This window comes from Ranitomeya imitator, chromosome 5 (assembly GCF_032444005.1).
Source record: "Ranitomeya imitator isolate aRanImi1 chromosome 5, aRanImi1.pri, whole genome shotgun sequence".
Classification (NCBI taxonomy): domain Eukaryota; kingdom Metazoa; phylum Chordata; class Amphibia; order Anura; family Dendrobatidae; genus Ranitomeya; species Ranitomeya imitator.
The window spans coordinates 139,619,282-139,625,281 of record NC_091286.1 but is presented as its reverse complement, the minus strand read 5'-3'; positions in this window follow the sequence as shown (position 1 = coordinate 139,625,281).

Here is a 6,000-nt window from a genome sequence, read left to right as displayed (position 1 = left end):
CTACACTGGGCTCGTTCTAACCTCCGCTCGTTAAAACGGAGATCAATACGAGTGGATAGAGTTATTAATTCCTCCAGTGTGGCGGGAATCTCCCTAGTGGCCAGGGCGTCCTTAACGTGGTCAGCCAGCCCCCTCCAAAATATTGGAATGAGAGCTTTATCCGACCACTCCAGCTCAGATGCTAAGGTGCGGAAGTGGACGGCAAAATGACTGACCAAGGACGAGCCCTGAGTCAATGCCAACAATTGGAGAGCCGTATCATGGGTGACACGAGGTCCTAAAAAGACCTGTTTCAGAGTGCTCAGAAACAACGGAGCACTCTGTACCACATGATCGTTACGCTCCCATAGCGGCGTAGCCCACTGCAACGCCCTGTCCGTTAGAAGAGACACTATAAATCCCACCTTAGCCCGCTCTGTAGGGAAACGAGAGGCCAGAAGCTCAAGATAGATAGAGCACTGACTCACGAAACCCCTACAAGACTTACTGTCACCAGATAATTTCTCTGGAAGCGGGAGGCGAGTTAGAGTCGGGACAGGAGCGGCAGTGGACAAGGTGGCTGCAGCAACACTAGCAGCCTGAACAGCGACAGCAGTGACATCCACAGCTGAGGTTGAACGCTCAAGAGCCGCCAACCTTCCCTCCAGCTGCTGGATGTACCGCTGTGAACGCTGATCGTCCATCATTTACTAGTCAGACCTTGGCGCTAGTATTATGTTAAGGACCGGCGGAACACACCAAGTATAGATAATAAGAAACTAGGTGCGTTCGCAGTCCGAGGTCCACCGTGCAGGTAAAAGACCCTGCTGCTAGTAAGACAAACTATATGGCGGTACTAAGTATACATACATGGGTTAACTTCACCCTGCGTGAAGGAAGCGATCCTGTTGCGTCACAGGACCGCAGTACCGCACATAAAGCGCGAGCAAGAAGTCAGCGGACTCAACCCCTACACAGGATTGAAGTCCGATTAGACACTTGCTGGCACAACACCGCAACTGGGTGTGTCAGAGGAACTTAAATAATAATATAAAGGCACAAGAGTGCATGCGGTGCCGCACTAACGGATGCCACTAACCACCCAGGCTTGGGTCAGGAAAGCGCAGAGCAAGCGCACGGCGCCGTACTGGCGGACACAGCAACTGGTAGCTGTAATGTGTGTTTCGTGCTGTTGGATAAGTCGGGCGCTAGATAGCAAACATACACCTTCCGCGAACAGACATTCAATAGGGAGGGTTATTTAAAGAGCGACTTTCACTCACAACACACACACATATTTACAAGCCAATACTAGCGCATGGCCGTGCGGTCATGCGCAGTTTATATAGTAGCAGCACAGGAAGCAGCTCCAGAAGTTTTGCCCTTCCAGGACCTGCCAAGAGGACCAATGGGATGTGCTGCAATACCTGAGCATTTGACCCTCGATCTCCAACGGGAGATCCTGCCCTGGGCATGCTCAGACAGAGAAAAGCAGGACTTAGATCCAGAAACGTCCACTCGCCGCTGTCCAGCACTGGCTTCAATAGCAGAAGCAGGAAAAGCAGCAGTAACTCTTCGCACAGAGTCAGACTGAGCGAGACGCTGGGATCGACGTCCCTGCTGAGCAGACTCCACCGCGGCTGGAGAAGAATGGGAGACCGCAGCGGAGACGGATCGAAATTCCCCCAGTGCAGCAGAGGAAACTTGACTCCTAACACAGGGGCTCTCCAAACGCGACATGGTGTCCGCTAATGATTGGAGCTAATTTTCCATTTAAAAAGCCAAATGGCGTGCATTCCCTTCCGAGCAATGCCGTGCACCCAAACAGTGGTTTACCCCCATATATGGGGTATCCGCGTACTCAAGACAAACTGGACAACAACATTTGTTGTCCAATTTCTCCTATTACCCTTGGCAAAATAGGATATTCCAGGCTAAAAAATCACTTTTGAGAAAAGAAAAATTATTTTTTATTTTCATGGCTCTGCGTTATAAACTTCTGTGAAGCACCTGGGGGTTTAAAGTGCTCAATATGCATCTATATAAGTTACTTGGGGGGTCTAGTTTCCAAAATGGGGTCACTTGTGGGGGAGCTCCAATGTTTAGGTACACAGGGGCTCTCCAAACACGACATGGTGTCCGCTAACAATTGGAGCTAATTTTCCATTCAAAAAGTCAAATGGCGCGCCTTCCCTTCCGAGCCCTGCCGTGTGCCCAAACAGTGGTTTACCCCCACATATGAGGTATCAGCGTACTCGGGAGAAATTGCCCAACAAACTTTAGGATCCATTTTATCCTATTGCCCATGTGAAAATGAAAAAATTGAGGTGAAAAGAAATTTTTTGTGAAAAGAAAGTACTTTTTCATTTTTACGGATCAATTTGTGAAGCACCTGAGGGTTTAAAGTGCTCACTAGGCATCTAGATAAGTTCATTGGGGGTCCAGTTTCCAAAATGGGGTCACTTGTGGGGGAGCTCCAATATTTAGGCACACAGGGGCTCCCCAAACGCGACATGGTGTCCGCTAACGATGGAGATAATTTTTCATTAAAAAAGTCAAATGGCGCTCCTTCCCTTCCAAGCCTTACCATGTGCCCAAACAGAGGTTTACCCCCACATGTGAGGTATCGGTGTACTCAGGAGAAATTGCCCAACAAACGTTAGGATCCATTTTATCCTGTTGCCCATGTGAAAATGAAAAAATTGAGGCTAAAAAAATTTTTTGTGAAAAAAAAGTACTTTTTCATTTTTACGGATCAATTTGTGAAGCACCTGGGGGATTATAGTGCTCACTATGCATCTGGGGTCACTTGTGGGGGAGCTCCAATTTTTAGGCACATGGGGGCCCTCCAAACGTGATATGGTGTCCGCTAAAGAGTGGAGCCAATTTTTCATTCAAAAAGTCAAATGGCGCTCCTTTCCTTCCAAGCCCTGCCGTGCGCCCAAACAGTGGTTTACCCCACATATGAGGTATCAGCGTACTCAGGACAAATTGGACAACAACTTTCATGGTTCAGTTTATCCTTTTACCATGCGACAATAAAAAAATTGTTGCTAAAATATCATTTTTGTGACTAAAAAGTTAAATGTTCATTTTTTCCTTCGATGTTGCTTCTACTGCTGTGAAGCACCTGAAGGGTTAATAAACTTCTTGAATGTGGTTTTGTGCACCTTGAGGGGTGCAGTTTTTAGAATGGTTCACTTTTGGATATTTTCAGCCATATAGACCCCTCAAACCGACTTCAAATGTGAGGTGGTTCCTAAAAAAAATGGTTTTGTAAATATTGTTGTAAAAATGAGAAATCGCTGGTCAAATTTTAACCCTTATAACTTCCTAGCAAAAAAAAAAATTTTGTTTCCAAATTTGTGCTGATGTAAAGTAGACGTGTGGGAAATGTTATTTATTAACTATTTTGTGTCACATAACTCTCTGGTTTAACAGAATAAAAATTCAAAATGTGAAAATTGCAAAATTTTCAAAATTTTTGCCAAATTTCAGTTTTTATCACAAATAAACACAGAATTTATTGACCTAAATTTACTACTAACATGAAGCCCAATATGTCACGAAAAAACAATCTCAGAACCGCTAGGATCCATTGAAGCGTTCCTAAGTTATTACCTCATAAAGGGACACTGGTCAGAATTGCAAAAAACGGCCAGGTCATTAAGGTCAAAATAGGCTGGGTCATGAAGGGGTTAAAATGAACCAATCATGGATTTCTAATTATTTTGCCCCACCTTTCCCTGCTGACACCTAGCTTTCCTGTAAAAAAGTCTTGCTTTTGGACTGATCTTACTGACTGATCCAATTTCTCCATTTGCAGCTGCTGTATGTCCAGCATACGCCATTTTTACACCTCCCTAAATGGGCTGACTCCCCTCATGGGGCCATGGTCACCACTTGGCGCAAGCACCCGTGCGAATGCCATTTGGCTGAAGAGGTGGGTGTGCCCACTTTTGGGCGACGGCACTGGCACAGGGTCCCTCATAGTACAATGAAGTGTCTCTGGCGGTGGTGGTGCGCACCCAACGTCAGACACACCGTCATAACATGAGAGGCCCTGGGCCAGTACCGCCGCCCATGAGAGAGTGTCCCCCCCAGCTCAAACAGTGCTCTACTACTTGCAAAATTATCTCTCACTGTTCCACCACTGTTTAGTCTGTGCGGTTAAATCCTTCAATGGCACTGCCAATACCAATTTGTTGACATGTATGATGTAGGTAAAAATATTCAGGGGCCCTGCCATACATTTACACCAGTTAATACTTTGCGCCAAATACCACTGTCTGCAAGTCAGCAGAGGAGCCCACCCCTGTACCTAGGTATGCCACCTGTTTATTTGTGAAAAAAAATTTTTTGCCAGACATTAACCTCACTTTATTATTTTGGCATACTAACTGTGTCAGACACTCCTTCCAATTGTCCTCCACTGACCACACCAATGCTGCCTGTGTACCCCTGTAACCTATTTAAACCTGCATCGAGCCTATTTTTTTATTTTAGGCCTACTAAGTCTGTCTGCGGTCCCTCCTTGCAATCGTCCTCCGCTGATCACAACAATGCTGCCTGGGTACACCTGTAACCTATTTAAACCTGCATCAAGCCTACTTTTTTTATTTTAGGCCTACTAAGTCTGTCTGCGGTCCCTCTTGCAATCGTCCTCCGCTGACCACACCAATACTGCCCGTGTACCCCTGTAACCTTTTTTAAACTGCATTGAGCCAACTTTTTAGTTTAAGGCCTACTACCTGTGTCTGTCTGTCTGCGCCACTCAATACACCTGATATTTTTAATCTGAAACTGCATTTGGCCTACTAGTTTGGTTGGGGCCTACTAATGGTATCTGCCGCTCCTAGGTGTTCTCCTGGTTTGTTTCCCTGAGCTTCAATCTTCAGGCTTTCGGCCTATATTTTTAATATGAAACTGCATTTGGGCTACTAGTTTGGTTGGGCCTACTAACGGTGTCTGCCGCTCCTTGCTTTTCTCCTCCACTGAACAAAGCTGACCTTCAATCTTCAGGCTTTAGGCCGATATTTACAAATTTTAAACTGCATTTGGCCTACTAGTTTGGTTGGGGCCTACTAACGGTGTCTGCCGCTTCTTGCTGTTCTCTACTGAACAAAGCAGTGCCGCCTGTTTACTACTGTTACCAATTTTGAACTGCATTTAGCCTACTTACTTATCTGGGCCTGCTCACTGTGTCAGCCTCTCATTACAGTTGTCCTCCACTGAACCATGCAATGCCGCCTGGTTAGTCCTGTTACCAATTTTGAACTGCATTTAGCCCATTTTATTATTTGGGCCTATATCTGTGTTTCCTCCTCATCCTGCCCATTGCCCAGCCAGTGCTAGATGAGTCTGCTGGTACATTGACCCAGACCACTACATTCCCCTTGCACGCTACACAGCCAGAATGTGACCCTGCTGAAAGTCAGGTTCCCCTTCCCGCATACTATACCACCTTACACGGGGACAAAGAGGAAGGTGCAGATGAAAGTGCAGGTTCCTTCATCAGGTGGGGGGACATACTCATTGGCGATGTCACTGGCACAGGGCCCCTCATAGTACGCAAAAGTGTCGCTGCCGGTGGGAGGCACCCTGCCGTGCAAACACACCGCCGTACTTTGAGGGGCCCTGTGCCAGTGCCAATGCGAACGAGTGGGCCCCCCTGCTTGCTCAGGATCACAGCATTTGCAAAGTTGAAATACTTACCTCTCCCTGCTCCACCACCGTCAGTCTAGTCGAAACGTGGCTGGGACTTTATATATTGCATACTTGTGGTGACAAGACCACCTGTTCCCGGCGCCGGAACCAGAGAATCTTCACAGGGCACGTTTCCTGGGCCCACTAAAAACTTGAACCAGCCCTACCCCCCCACAGCTTTAGCCAAATGACCCCAATTTCCAATGCCTAACTAATATTATAAGGTAAATTAAGATTGACAAGCTTCAGTAACAAGAATGGATGTTTTTGCCATTAAAATGGGCACTGTAGGTGTTTTCCTGGCCTCCACTCACT